A 15,766-nucleotide genomic window follows, 5' to 3' on the forward strand; every position below is an offset into this window, starting at 1 on the left:
AGGTTGGTGATCAATGTTGTGCCTTAAGGATCTTTTCTGGGATCCCTTCTCTTTGTGAATTTTATAAAATCACCTGGATGAGGAAGTGGAGGGATGGGTTAGTAAATTTGCTGATGACACAAAGGTTGGTGATGTTGTGGATAGTGTGGAGGGCTATCAGAAATTACAGCGGGACATTGATAGGATGCAAAACTGGGCTGAGAAGTGGCAAATGGAGTTCAACCCAGATAAGTGAGAGGTGGTTCATTTTGGGAGGCCAAATATGAAGGCAGAATATAGTATTAAAAAGCGAGCAGATTAACGGAGCGGGCGACGGAGTAGTGGGAGACACAGTAGGAAGGCTTTGGCTCGAGATGCTTAGGTGAGCAGAGGCTGAGGATGAGCTTGTTCCCAATGAGGTAAGGCTGGGTAAGTTTCTTTAATTAATCTAATTACCTTAGAAGTAGGTAATGGAGGCAGCAGTTAGGACAGTTGAGTGCTCCGTTTGCAGGATGTGGAAAGTCAGGGACAGCACAATCGTCCCTGATGACTATACCTGTAAAAGGTGCATCCAGCTGCAGCTCCTGACAAACCGAGTTAGGGAACTGGAACTGGAGCTGGAGCTGGATGAACTTCAGATCATTCGGGAGGCAGGGAGTTAGGTGCAAAGTCGAACGTCAGGACCTCCAGGGTTGCAATCTCAGGATTGCTACCCATGCCACGTGCTAGTGAAGCAAGAAATAGGAAGATAATGCAGCTAAATACGTGGCTAAAGAGATGGTACAGGAGGGAGGCCTTCATGTTTCTGGACAATTGGGCCTTGTTCCAGGGAAGGTGGGACCTGTTCCGATGGGACAGGTTTCACTTGAACTGGAGGGGAACTAACATCCTTGCGGGAAGGTTTGCTAGTGCTGCTCTGGGAGGTTTAAACTAGATTTGCAGGGTGTTAGAGCAGATAGTGAGGTGGAGGAGAAAAAAAGGTCATGCGAGAACTGCGAGTATAGTGCATGGAGTAAAGCCAGATCTAACATATAGAGAGACTTTGAGGAAAGAGAAGCAGAATAAATGGTGTAAAGACAGTAAGGTAGAAGGGCTGAAGTGAGTGTACTTCAATGCAAGAAGCATCAGGAACAAAGGTGATGAACTGAGAGCTTGGATACATACATAGAATTATGATGTAGTGGCCATTACAGAGACTTGGCTGGCACCAGGGCAGGAATGGATTCTCAATATTCCTGGATTTCAGTGTTTTAAAAGGGATAGAGAGGGGGGAAAAAGGGGAGAAGGGGTGGCATTACTGGTCAGGGATACTATTACAGCCACAGAAAGGGTGGGTAGTGTAGCAGGATCCTATTTTGAGTCAGTATGAGTGGAAGTCAGGAACATGAAGGGAGCAGTTACTCTGTTGGGAGTATTCTGTAGGCCCCCTGGTAGCAGCAGAGATACAGAGGAGCAGATTGGGAGGCAGATTTTGGAAAGGTGCAAAAATAAGAGGGTTGTTATCATGAGTGACTTTAACTTCCCTAATACTGATTGGCACCTGATTAGTTCCAGGAGTTTAGATGGGGCAGAATTTGTTAAGTGTGTCCAGGATGGATTTCTGTTACAGAATGTTGACAGGCCGACTAGGGGGAATGCCATACTAGATCTAATGTTAGGTAACAAACCGGGTCAGGTCACAGATCTTCCAGTGGGTGAGCATCTGGGGGACATTGACCACTGCTCCCTGGCCTTTAACATTATCATGGAAAAGGACAGAATCAGAGAGGACAGGAAAATTTTTAATTGGGGAAAGGCAAATTATGAGGCTATAAGGCTAGAACTTGCGGGTGTGAATTGGGATGATGTTTTTGCAGGGAAATGTACTATGGACATGTGGTCGATGTTTAGGGATCTCTTGCAGGATGTTAGGGATAAATTTGTCCCGGTGAGGAAGATAAAGAATGGTAGGGTGAAGGAACCGCGAGTGATAAGTGAGGTGGAGAAACTAGTAAGGTGAAAGAAGGCAGCATACATGAGGTTTAGGAAGCAAGGATCAGATGGGTCTATTGAGGAATACAGGGTAGCAAGAAAGGAGCTTAAGGGGCTGAGGAGAGCAAGAAGGAGGCATGAAAAGGCCTTGGCGAGTAGGGTAAAGGAAAACCCTAAGGCATTCTTCAATTATGTGAAGAACAAAAGGATGACAGGAGTGAAGATAGGACCGATTAGAGATAAAAGTTAGTAGATGTGCCTGGAGGCTGTGGAAGTGAGCGAGGTCCTCAATGAATACTTCTCTTCGGTAGTCACCAGTGAGAGGGAACTTGATGATGGTGAGGACAATATGAGTGAGGTTGATGTTCTGGAGCATGTTGATATTAAGGGAGAAGAAGTGTTGGAGTTATTAAAATACGTTAGGATGGGTAAGTCCCCGGGGCCTGACAGAATGTTCCCTAGGCTGGCTCCACAAGGCGAGGGAAGAGATTGCTGAGCCTCTGGCTAGGATCTTTATGTCCTCGTTGTCTATGGGATAGGTACCAGAGGACTGGAGGGAGGCGAATGTTGTCCCCTTGTTCAAAAAAGGTAGTAGGGATAGTCCGGGTAATTATAGACCAGTGAGCCTTACGTCTGGTGGTGGGAAAGCTGTTGGAAAAGATTCTTAGAGATGGGATCTATGGGCATTTAGAGAATCATGATTTGATCCGGGACAGTCAGCATGGCTTTGTGAAGGGCAGATCGTGTGTAACAAGCCTGATAGATTTCTTTGAGGAGGTAACTAGGCATATAGATGAGGGTAGTGCAGTGGATGTGATCTACATGGATTTTAGTAAGGCATTTGACAAGGTTCCACACGGTAGGCTTATTCAGAAAGTTAGAAGGCATGGGATCCAGGGAAGTTTGGCCAGGTGGATTCAGAATTGGCTTGCCTGCAGAAAGCAAAGGGTCATGGTGGAGGGAGTACATTCGGATTGGAGGGTTGTGACTAGCGGTGTCCCACAAGGATCTGTTCTGGGACCTCTACTTTTCGTGATTTTTATTAACAACCTGGATGTGGGGGTAGAAGGGTGGGTTGACAAGTTTGCAGACGACACAAAAGTTGGTGGTATTTTGGATAGTGTAGAGGATTGTCGAAGATTGCAGAGAGACGTTGATAGGATGCAGAAGTGGGCTGAGAAGTGGCAGATGGAGTTCAACCCGAAGAAGTGTGACGTGGTACACGTTGGAAGGACAAACTCCAAGGCAGAGTACAAAGTAAATGGCAGGATACTTGGTAGTGTGGAGGAGCAGAGGGTTCTGGGGGTACATGTCCACAGATCCCTGAAAGTTGCCTCACAGGTAGGTAGGGTAGTTAAAAGAAAGCTTATGGAGTGTTAGCTTTCATAAATCGAGGGATAGAGTTTAAGAGTCGCGAGGTAACGATGCAGCTTTATAAAAGTCTGATTAGGCCACACTTGGAGTACTGTGTCCATTTCTGGTCGCCTCACTATAGGAAGGATGTGGAAGCATTGGAAAGGGTACAGAGGAGATCTACCAGGATGCTGCTTGGTTTAGAGAGTATGCATTATAATCAGAGATTAAGGGCTCTCGGGTTTTACTCTTTGGAGAGAAGGAGGATGAGAGGGGACATAATAGAGGTGTACAAGATAATAAGAGGAATAGATGGAGTGGACAGCCAGTACCTCTTCCCCAGTGCACCACTGCTCAATACAAGAGGACATGGCTTTAAGGTAAGAGGTGAAAGTTCAAGGGGGATATTAGAGGAAGGTTTTTTTTACTCAGAGAGTGGTTGGTGCCTGGAATACACTGCCTGAGTCAGTGGTGGAGACAGTTACACTAGTGAAATTTAAGAGACTACTCTACAAGTATATGGAGGAAATTAAGGTGGGATTTATATGGGAGGCAGGGTTTTAGGGTTGGCACAACGTTGTGGGCTGAAGGACCTGTACTGTGCTGTACTATTCTATGTTCTATGACTGTTGGCAGTGTGGAGGATCAGAGGGATCTTTGGGTCCGAGTACATAGGACACTCAAAGCTGCTGCGCAAGTTGACCCAGTGGTTAAGAAGGCATACAGTGCATTGGCCTTCATCAACTGTGGGATTGAGTTCAAGAGCCGAGAGGTAATGTTACAGCTGTATAGGACCCTGGTCAGGCCCCAGTTGGAGTACTGTGCTCAGTTCTGGTCACCTCACTACAGGAAGGATGTGGAAACTATAGAAAGGGTGCAGAGGAAATTTACAAGGATTTTACTTGGATTGGGGAGCATGCCATATGAGAATAGGTTGAGTGAACTCGGCCTTTTCTCCTTGGAGCGGTGGAGGATGAGAGGTGACCTGACAGAGGTGTACAAGGTGATGAGAGGCATTGATCGTGTAGATCGTCAGAGACTTTTTCCCAGGGCTGAAATGGCTAGAACGAGAGTGCACAGTTTTAAGTTGCTTGAAAGTAAGTCCAGAGGAGATGTCAGGGGTAAGTTTTTTACGCAGAGAGTGGTGAGTGCGTGGAATGGGCTGCCGGCGACGGTGGTTGAGCTGGATGCGATAGGGTCTTTTAAGAGACTCCTGAACAGGTACATGGAGCTCAGAAAAATAGAGGGCGATGGGTAACCCTAGGTAATTCCTAAGCTAAGGACATGTTCGGCACAGCTTTGTGGGCCAAAGGGCCTGTATTGTGTTGTAGGTTTTCTATGTTTCTACAATGCTCCAAATTCGGCTTCACCAACGTCTTATACAACTTCAGCATAACATCCTATTTCCCATACTCAATACATCGATTTATGAAGGCCAATGTGCCAAAAGCTTTCTTTAAGACCACATGTGACGCTACTTTCAATGGATTATGGACCTGTATCCCCATTTTCTCTTCGCTGAAGGGTGACGAATCAGCAAGAGGGATTCATTAAAAAGGGCCAATAAATATACCTTGAGTGCAAGCAGAGCTGCATTTCTTTGAACAGCCAGTCTTTAGAGTGGCTTTGGCTTTTTAGGCTGAGGTGAGGTAAAGTATCTTGTAAGTTACTCTCACTGTTCTTATTTGTTCATTCCTCATCTGTTAGTACATAGTAGGTTAATGAGAATAACTCCAGGGGCAGTGTTTTGTACTCTGTGTGGATTGTGGGAAGTCTGGGACACCTCCAGTCTCCCAGATAAACACAGCTGCACCAGTGCAGTGAGTTGCAGCTCCTGAGAGAGCATATTAAGAAACTGGAGCTGCATCTGAATACCTTCTACTCATTCTGGGTGTGATAGAGACACCTGGATGGTATGTTGCCTCCCTGGTGCCAGGATCAGGGATGTCTCAGATCCAGTCCATGGTATTCTCAAGGGCAAGGGTGAGTAGCTAGAATTTTTGGTACATATTGGCACCAATGACATAGGTAGACAAGGTGAGGAGGTCCTGAAGAGAGATTTTAGGGAGCTAGGTAGAAAGTTCAGAAACAGAACTGCCAGGGTAGTAATCTCTGGTTTGCTGCCTGTGTCACATCCCAATGAGGGTAAGAATAGTATGATTTGGCAGGTGAATGCGTGGCTGAGGAACTGGTTCAGGAGGCAGGGGTTCATGTTTATGGATCGTTGGGATCTCTTCTGGGGAAAGTATGGCCTGTACAAAAGGGATAGGTTACACCTGAACCCAAGGGGATCCAAAATCTTTATGGGCAGATTGGCTACAGTTGTTTGGGTGGGTTTAAACTAATTTGGCAGTGGGATGGGAATCGGAGTGATAGTGCTGAAGATGAGGCTGTTGGTTTACAGACAAGAGGCAATGTGTAATCAGACTCCTAGCGAGGAGAGGCTGATGATAGGGAAAAATTGCAGTCAACAGGATGAGTTGCAATGTAAAAGATGGACAAATTCAAAAGGGTGAATACAGGACTGAAGGTGTTATATTTAAATGCACGCAGTGTACAGAATAAGGTCGATGATCTTGTTGCACAGTTACAGATTGGCATGTATAATATAGTTATCACTGAATCATGGCTGAAAGAAGATTATAGTTGGGAGTGTTGGGAGTTTAACGTTGAAGGATACAATTGTATCAAAAGGGCAGGCAGGAATGCAGAGGGGGTGACATTGCTCTGTTTCACAGAAATGAACTCAGATCATTAGAAAGAGGTGATGTGGAATCATTCTGGGTAGAGTGAAGGAACTGCTAGGGTTAAAACACCTTGATAGGAGCTAGAGATAGAGCCCCAAACAGTCGAAAAGATGAGGTCTATAAATTACAACGGGACATAGAAAATGCATGTCAAAAGGGCAGTTTTATGATTGTGGTAAACCATGTATATATGTTGTAACTCGGTTACCTGTCTGGACACACCCCTCTGCTGACTGTCCCTGTGGCTCCTCCCACAGAGTCCTGTATAAAGGTGTTGGCCTTGCCCCTCCCCCTCAGTCCAGGGGCAGACACTCACTGTGGAGGTCGTATTGTACAGTGAATAAAAGCCTTTCAGTATTTTACCAAACCTCAGTCTTTTGGAGTAATTGAAGGTGCTTCAATTTTATTCGCTGTACGTTTTAAAACATGGGACAGCCCTGAGACCAGAAAAATTAGACCTCAATCCGCAAACACCTGAAGCTGGAAACGCTTTCGAACTCTGGCTGGCCTGATTCAAAGCGTATCTAGAGGAGATTAAAGCGACCGACCCCGTAGCGAAGCGCAGAGTTCTACTCTCCAGGGTCAGTCCACGGGTCTATTCGCTGATCAGAGACCAGCCGAACTACGACGGCGCAATGAACGCACTCAAAAGACAATACCTGCGGCCGATAAACAGCGTCTATGCTCGGCGCCGTTTAGCGACATGGCAACAACGGTCCGGGGAATCGAGTGCTGAGTTCGTCCAGGCCCTACGGATGCTCGTGCGAGCCTGCAATTGCCAGGAGCTGACGGCGGCGCAGCATGCAGAACTCCTAGTGAGAGACACCTTCGTCACGGGGACCAGGTCAGTGTACGTGCGCCAGCGGCTGCTGGAAAAAGCTGATCTTACCCTAAGGATGTGATAACAGCACATTTGGAAAGCGGAGAAATGATCGGACAAAGTCAGCATGGATTTGTGAAAGGAAAATCATGTCTGACGAATCTCATAGAATTTTTTGAGGATGTAACTAGTAGAATGGATAGGGGAGAACCAGTGGATGTGGTATATTTGGATTTTCAAAAGGCTTTTGACAAGGTCCCACACAGGAGATTAGTGTGCAAACTTAAAGCACACGGTATTGGGGGTAAGGTATTGGTGTGGGTGGAGAATTGGTTAGCAGACAGGAAGCAAAGAGTGGGAATAAACGGGACCTTTTCAGAATGGCAGGTGGTGACTAGTGGGGTACTGCAAGGCTCAGTGCTGGGACCCCAGTTGTTTACAATATATATTAATGACTTGGATGAGGGAATTAAATGCAGCATCTCCAAGTTTGCGGATGACACGAAGCTGGGCGGCAGTGTTAGCAGTGAGGAGGATGCTAAGAGGATGCAGGGTGACTTGGATAGGTTGGGTGAGTGGGCAAACTCATGGCAGATGCAATTTAATGTGGATAAATGTGAAGTTATCCACTTTGGTGGCAAAAATAGGAAAACAGATTATTATCTGAATGGTGGCCGATTAGGAAAAGGGGAGGTGCAACGAGACCTGGGTGTCATTATACACCAGTCATTGAAAGTGGGCATGCAGGTACAGCAGGCGGTGAAAAAGGCGAATGGTATGCTGGCATTTATAGCGAGAGGATTCGAGTACAGGAGCAGGGAGGTACTACTGCAGTTGTACAAGGCCTTGGTGAGACCACACCTGGAGTATTGTGTGCAGTTTTGGTCCCCTAATCTGAGGAAAGACATCTTTGCCATAGAGGGAGTACAAAGAAGGTTCACCAGATTGATTCCTGGGATGGCAGGACTTTCATATGAAGAAAGACTGGATGAACTGGGCTTGTACTCGTTGGAATTTAGAAGATTGAGGGGGGATCTGATTGAAACGTATAAGATCCTAAAGGGATTGGACAGGCTAGATGCAGGAAGATTGTTCCCGATGTTGGGGAAGTCCAGAACGAGGGGTCACAGTTTGAGGATAGAGGGGAAGCCTTTTAGGACCGAGATTAGGAAAAACTTCTTCACACAGAGAGTGGTGAATCTGTGGAATTCTCTGCCACAGCAAACTGTTGAGGCCAGTTCATTGGCTATGTTTAAGAGGGAGTTAGATATGGCCCTTGTGGCTACAGGGGTCAGGGGGTATGGAGGGAAGGCTGGGGCGGGGTTCTGAGTTGGATGATCAGCCATGATCATAATAAATGGCGGTGCAGGCTCGAAGGGCCGAATGGCCTACTCCTGCACCTATTTTCTATGTTTCTATGTTTCTAAATTCGGCGATGGAGCTGGCTGATACGTTGGAGGCCGCTCTGCATAACTCCGAGGCTCTCCAGGCACGCAATCCCCCAATGGCCTCGTGGGTGCCGCAGACCCCGCAACCTGCCGGCGAATCGACCTCGGCTGCAGCCAGTCGTGAGTCTGCGAAGTGCTACTTCTGCGGACTGGAGATGCACCCCTGGAAACGCTGCCCGGCCCGACAAGCTACCTGTTCCAGTTGCGGAAAGAAGGGCCACTTCGCCAAGGTCTGTAAGTCAAAACCGCGAGTGGGATCGAGCAGCACTGTGTGCAAGACGTGGGGGCCGCCATCTTGCCTGCCGCCATCTTCCCTGCAAGCCACCACCACGTGCGAGACATGGGGGCGGCCATCTTGGTTGGCGCCACCTCCCACCGCCTACGACCAACGGGTGCTCACGGGGCACCCCACCACGCCGGACCAAGACAGCGACCCCACCCTGGCTTCCGTGACCCTCGACCAAAGCGCTCCCCACCAGCTCACAAGGTCAATGATGGACATCCTGGTGGAGGGGCACAGGACAAGCTGCCTGTTTGACACAGGCAGCACGGAGAGTTTTATCCACCCGGCCACGGTGCAGCATTGTGGACTCATGATACCTCCTGTAAGTCGGAGGGTCACCATGGCCTCCGGGTCACATACAACAGACATCCGGGGGGGTTGTGTAGCGACACTAGTGGTGCAGGGCACAGAATATCGGGACTTTACATTACTGGTCTTGCCTCAACTGTGTGCCCCTGTGCTGTTGGGGTTGGACTTCCAGAGCCACCTGAAAAGCGTGACAATGAAGTATGATGGGCCCCTCCCGCCAATTACTGTCATAAATCCCCTGTTTTGTAGAGATATGTCACGTACCCCGCTACTGACCACACACACACACCGACCCGCGCATCCCACCCAACATCATGCCAACTGCCACACTACCGACACCACTTGCGGCCTCTCCACCCTCAGGATCCCTCCCCCACTGCTGTTTGCCAACCTGACCCCCGACTGTAAACCTGAGGCAACTAAAAGCAGGAGGTACAGCGCGGGGGACAGAGCTTTCATTAAGTCGGGGGTGCAGCGGCTGCTCAGGGAGGGGGTCATTGAGGCAAGCACAAGTCCTTGGAGGGCGCAGGTGGTGGTTGTTCGGAACGGGGAGAAGAATAGGATGGTCGTGGACTATAGCCAGACCATCAATAGGTTCACGCAGCTCGACGCGTACCCTCTGCCCCGCATCGCGGATATGGTCAATCAGATAGCACAGTACAAGGTGTACTCGACCATAGACCTAAAATCCGCTTACCATCAGCTCCCCATCCGCCGGGAGGACCACCCTTACACTGCCTTCGAGGCGGACGGCAGGCTTTATCGATTCCTGTGCGTCCCCTTTGGTGTCACGAATGGTGTATCTGTCTTCCAGAGGGCAATGGACCGGATGGTGGACCAGTGCCAACTGAAGGCCACGATCCCATATCTGGATAACATCACCATCTGCGGACATGACCAGCAGGATCATGACAACAACCTCCAAAAATTTCTCCAAGTGGCCAAATCTTTCAACCTCACCTATAACAAGGACAAGTGTGTATTTGGGACCACCCAACTTCCTATCCTTGGGTGTGTCGTGGAGAATGGAGTCATTGGCCCTGACCCCGACCGTATGCGCCCCCTGTTGGAACTCCCTCTTCTCAATACCCTCAGAGCCCTCAAAAGGTGCCTGGGCTTCTTTTCATATTACGCCCAATGGGTCTCTAACTATGCAGACAAGGCCCGCCCCCTGGTCAAGTCCACCACATTCCCCCTCTCTGCCGAGGCCCATGCGGCCTTCAACCGCATAAAAGGGGACATTGCCAAAGCAGCAATGCATGTGGTGGATGAGGCCATTCCCTTCCAAGTAGAGAGTGACGCCTCCGACTTTGCGCTGGCTGCTACCCTCAACCAGGCAGGAAGACCAGTGGCGTTCTTCTCCCGTACCCTTCAAGGCCCTGAAATTCGGCACGCTGCAGTAGAGAAAGAGGCCCAGGCCATAGTGGAAGCTATAAGGCACTGGAGGCACTATCTTGCCAGCAAAAGGTTTACCCTGCTAACTGACCAGCGCTCAGTCGCATTCATGTTTAATAATCAGCAGCGGAGCAAAATCAAAAATGATAAAATTCTGAGGTGGAGAATTGAACTCTCCACCTACAACTATGACATCATGTACAGGCCTGGGAAGCTCAACGAGCCCTCCGATGCCCTATCCCGGGGAACATGCGCCAGCGTGCAGATCGACCGGCTATACGCCCTACATGTAGACCTTTGCCACCCAGGAGTCACCCGGCTTTTCCACTTCGTGAAAGCCCGGAACCTGCCTTACTCCCTTGAGGAGATCAGGATGATGACCAGGGACTGCCAAGTCTGCGCAGAGTGCAAACCGCACTTCTACTGACCCGAAAAGGCACCACTCATCAAGGCCACCCGCCCCTTTGAGCGACTGAGTGTTGACTTTAAGGGCCCCCTTCCCTCCACCGACCGCAATGTGTACTTTCTTAACGTAATTGACGAGTACTCGCGGTTCCCCTTCGCCATCCCCTGCCCCGACACCACTACCACGACAGTTATAAAAGCCCTGCGCAAGCTCTTCACTCTGTTCGGATACCCATGCTATATCCACAGTGACAGAGGGTCCTCGTTTATGAGTGACGAGCTGCGCCAATATCTACTGGCTAGGGGAATTGCATCCAGTAGGACCACGAGCTATAATCCCCGGGGGAATGGACAGGTGGAGAAGGAGAACGGCAGTGTGGAAAGCCACACTCTTAGCCCTCAGGTCAAAGAGACTGCCGGTCTCCCGCTGGCAGGAGGTCCTTCCCGAGGCACTCCACTCCATCCGCTCCCTGTTATGCACGGCCATCAATGCCACCCCTCATGAGCGGCTCTTTTCCCAGAAAGTCGACCACTGGGACCACCCTACCAACTTGGCTGACATCCCCGGGGCCAGTGCTGCTCCAGAAACATGTGAAGAGCAATAAATACTCCCCGATAGTTGAGAGGGTTCACTTACTTCATGGGAACCCCCAGTATGCCTATGTGGTTTTACCTGATGGGCGGGAGGACACGGTCTCCATCCACGACCTGGCGCCCGCAGGAGCTCCGGGCCCCTACCCTGAACACTCCGTGGTGACTATTGACCCCGTACCCACCAATGTATGTACCTACGAGACACCGTGCACCCCAAACCCTATACAGACACCACATGACACTCCCATACCGGGCGCGACGCACACGCACGAGGGATTACCGACGCCTAACGTGCTGGCACCTGAAGTCAGGCCGGAGCCAGCACAACCGCCATCGCCGCTGCTACGTAGATCACAGCGACGGACTCGACCGCCTGATAGACTTAACCTGTAAATATACTTCTTGTAAATATTGTCAGTCACTTCACCCCGCGGGACTCCTTTATTAAAAAAAAAAGGAGGGGTGAATGTGGTAAACCATGTATATATGTTGTAACTCGGTTACCTGTCTGGACACACCCCTCTGCTGACTGTCCCTGTGGCTCCTCCCACAGAATCCTGTATAAAGGTGTTTGCCTTGCCCCTCCCCCTCAGTCCGGGGGCAGACACTCACTGTGGAGGTCATATTGTACAGCGAATAAAAGCCTTTCAGTATTTTACCAAACCTCAGTCTTTTGGAGTAATTGAAGGTGCTTCAATGATATTCATGGGGGACTTCAATATGCAGGTAGATTGGGAAAATCAGGTTGGTGCTGGATTCCAAGAGAGGGGATCTCCAGAATGCCTACGAGTTGGCTTTTTTGAGCAGCTCGTGGTTGAGCACACTAGGGGATCAGCTTTTCTGTATTGGGTGTTGTGCAATGAACCAGAATTGATTAGAATTGAATTGAATTGACTTTATTACTTACATCCTTCACATATATGAGAAATAAAAATCTTTACGTAACATCTGTCTAAATGTGCAATTTACAGTAATGTGTAATAAATGGTATGTATAACAGCACAGTCAGTATAACATGGAAATATAATTGTATCAGCATGAATTAATCAGTCTGATGGCCTGGTGGAAGAAGCTGTCCCGGAGCCTGTTGATCCTGGCTTTTATGCTGCGGTACCATTTCCTGGATGGTAGCAGCTGGAACAGTTTGTGGTTGGGGTGACTCGGGTCCCCAATGATCCTTCGGGCGCTCTTTACACACCTGTTTTTGTAAATATCCTGAATAGAGCTTACGATAAAAGAACACTTAGGGGAAAGTGATCAAGTTCACCTTTAAATTTGAGAAGGAAGAGCCAAAGTCAGATGTATCAGTATTACATTGGGTAAAGGGAATTACAGAGGCTTGAGAGAGGAGTTGGCTAGTATTGATTGGAAAAGAACACTGGTAGGGATGACTGCAGAGCAGCAGTGGCTGGACTTTCTAGAAACAATTTGGAAGGCCTAATTCTGCTCCTCTGTCTAATGGGGGGGGGGAACGGGAGGTGGGGAAAGTAGGAGTTTGGGGCTGAGAGGGTAAATGGATTAGGCATGATGAAATAGCAGAGCAGACTCAATAGGCCAAATGGCCTAGTTCCACTCATCTATCTTGGCTCTTATCCCTTTGTTCTACCACTGACTGTGTAAGACTTAGCTTGTTGATCCTACCAAACTACAAAACCTCGCATTGTCTGCATTAAATTCCATCCGCCATTTTTCAGCCCATTTTTCCAGCTGATGAGGATCCCACTGGAAGCTATGATAGCCTTCCTCACTGTCCACTACACCCCTAATCAAACTTAACCAACTATCATCCAGAACCTTGATATAGATGACAAACAACAAAGGACCCAGCACCAATCCCCATGGGACTCCACTCTTCACATGCTTCTAGTCAGAGAGGAAACCATCTATTACCACTCTCTAGCTTCTCTCACAAACCCAATATTTAATCTAATTTACTCCCTCATCCTGAATGTCGAGCGACTGAACCTTCTTGATCAGCTTTCCATGCGGGACCTTGTCACATGCTTTGCTAAAGTCCATGTCGACAACATCAACCTTCCTAGTAACTTCCTCGAAAAACTCTCTCAGGTTGGTTAGACACGACCTACTATGTATGATGCCATGATGACTATTCCTAATCAGTCCATGTCTATCCATATGCTCATATATGTGGGCCCTTAGAATACCTTCCAAAACTTTCCCATTATGATGTCAGGCTCACTGGCCTATGATTTCCTGTTTCTTTTTTTTTAAAGAGCCTTTCCTAAACAGAGGTACAACCTTAGCTATCCTCCAATGCTCTTCTCCTCAGCTGTCTCTTCAATGATTTAAATATCTCCACCAGAACCCTGGCAATTTCTGCACTTGCCTCCCACAGGGTCTGAGGGAACACCTTGTCAGGCCCTGGGGATTTATCCACCCTAATATGCTTCTAGACAACAAACACCTTCTCCTCTTAATCGGTATAGGGTCCATGAAATTGAAGCTGCTTTGCCTCATTTCGAGAGACTTCTGTGTCCATCTCCTGAGTAAATGCAGATGCAGAAGCACATTTAAGATCTCCCCCCTCTCATTTGGCTCCACACATGGATTATCATTCTGATCTTCCAGAGGGCCAATTTTGTCCCTTGCAATTGTAACACGCTGTAATGTTCCACTGCTAAGGTAATGATTTCTCTGTAGCAGCAATGTTTGGGTTCTGACTAGAGATAACGAGGCATGTTAGCCAATGAGCGGGATGTTCTTTCTTGTGTGTCTGGGAGCCGGGAATTTGCGGTCTTTTGCCGGAGAGAGTTGAGGAGAGAAGACGTGAGTGGAGTGAGTTGGTAGTCCACCGGACGAAGTGGACTTGGAGCGAGGGTCCGGAGGTCAGCGACGATTGGAGGAGGGGTCGATGGTGGACGAACGGCCTTGTCAGTGAGCTCCAACCTTGCGCATTAGACTGTTTCATGAGAATGGGCCCCTTTTTTTTTGTTTTCTTTACTAACCATACAGTTAAATTAAAAATTATAAAGCTCAATCGTTTAATTGTACTGTTTGTTATTTTGTGGTGCTGATTTGTAACGGGGACACATCGCACAGCAGCCTCCTAAATGAGATTTCTTAAGTTTGGCCGGGCCGGGGTCTATCATCCCCTATATTAAGCTGCTAGCCGAAGTGAGAGTTGCACAATCATTTTACAAACATATTTGTAGAAAATCTTAGGATTTTCCTTCACCTTGTCTGTTAGGGCAACAGCTGAACTGCAGGGGTACCAATATCCCAGTGGGAAGGTTTGTTAATGCTGCATGGTGGGGTTGAAACTAGAGTTGCAGGGGGATAGGAACCAGAGTGCCAGAATAGTTAGTGGAAATGTTCGTAAGACCTCAGACAAAATCAAGAAGCAAAAGTTTGAGCATGGCGCAACTATTGTCCTGAGCTGCATATATTTCAGTGCAAGAAATATCATAATAGGAAAGTCAGATGAGCTCAGGGCATGAATCAGCACTTGGAATTATGATATTGTAACCATTAGTGAAACTTAATTGCAGAAGGAACAGGTCTTGCAGCTCGGTATTCCAGGGTTTTGTTGTTTTAGACATGTCAGAGTGGGAGGGGTGACGTTAAATGTCACAGCTGTGCTCCATCAGGACAAACTGGAGAACTCGACTAGTGAGGCAATATGGGAGGAAATGAGAAATAAGAAAGGTATGACCATGATAATAGGGTTATAGTACAGACTACCCAACAGTCCTAGGGATTCAGAGGAAGAAATTTCTAAAGAGATCACAGACTGTTGCAAGAAACATAAGGTTGTTATCATATTAACTTTCCACATATTAAGACCATGAGACACAGGAGTAGAATTAGGCCATTTGGCCCAGTGAGTCTGTTCCTGCCATTCTATCATGGCTGATCCTGTTTTTTTATGACTGGGAATCCCATATTGTAAAAGGACTAGATGGGGTAGAGTTTGTCAAAGGATAGTCGGCATGGCTTTGTGCTTGCAAGGTCATGTCTAACCAATCTTACATAGTTTTTCGAGGAAGTTACCAGGAAAGTCAATGAAAGCAAGGTAGTGGATATTGTCTAGTTGGACTTTAGCAAGGCATTTGCAGGTCAGAACGGTATTCCTTAGAATGTAGAAGATTGAGAGTAGATTTGATAGAGATATACAAGATTATGAGGAGTATAGAACGGGTAAATGCAAGCAGGCTTTTTCCACTGAGGTTGGGTGGGACTACAACCAGAGGTCATAGCTTAAGGGTGAAATGTAAGGTTTAAGGGGAACATGAGGGGAAACTTCTTCACTTAGAGGGTCATGAGACTGTGGAATTAGTTGTCAGGACAATTGGGGCATGTAAGTTTGACCAAGTTTTATGAGCAGTTTGGATAGATACGTTTAGTATGGACTAGATGGGCTGAAGAACCTGTTTCTGTGCTGTACTTTTCAATGACTCTATTTCTATCCCTGTCACTGTCTGAATGCATCCTTTCCCTCTGA

At 47.9% G+C, this 15,766-nt stretch overlaps 1 protein-coding gene across 2 annotated transcripts in view; it reads left to right on the top strand.

Annotated features, from left to right (window-relative positions):
* tgfa (transforming growth factor, alpha) overlaps positions 1-15,766 on the top strand; it is a 126,670-nt gene that overhangs the window by 16,249 nt on the left and 94,655 nt on the right. The gene's annotated exons all lie outside the window — the stretch shown is intronic.

The sequence above is a fragment of the Mobula hypostoma genome, chromosome 8, assembly GCF_963921235.1.
Source record: "Mobula hypostoma chromosome 8, sMobHyp1.1, whole genome shotgun sequence".
In the NCBI taxonomy this organism is placed as follows: Eukaryota; Metazoa; Chordata; class Chondrichthyes; order Myliobatiformes; family Myliobatidae; genus Mobula; species Mobula hypostoma.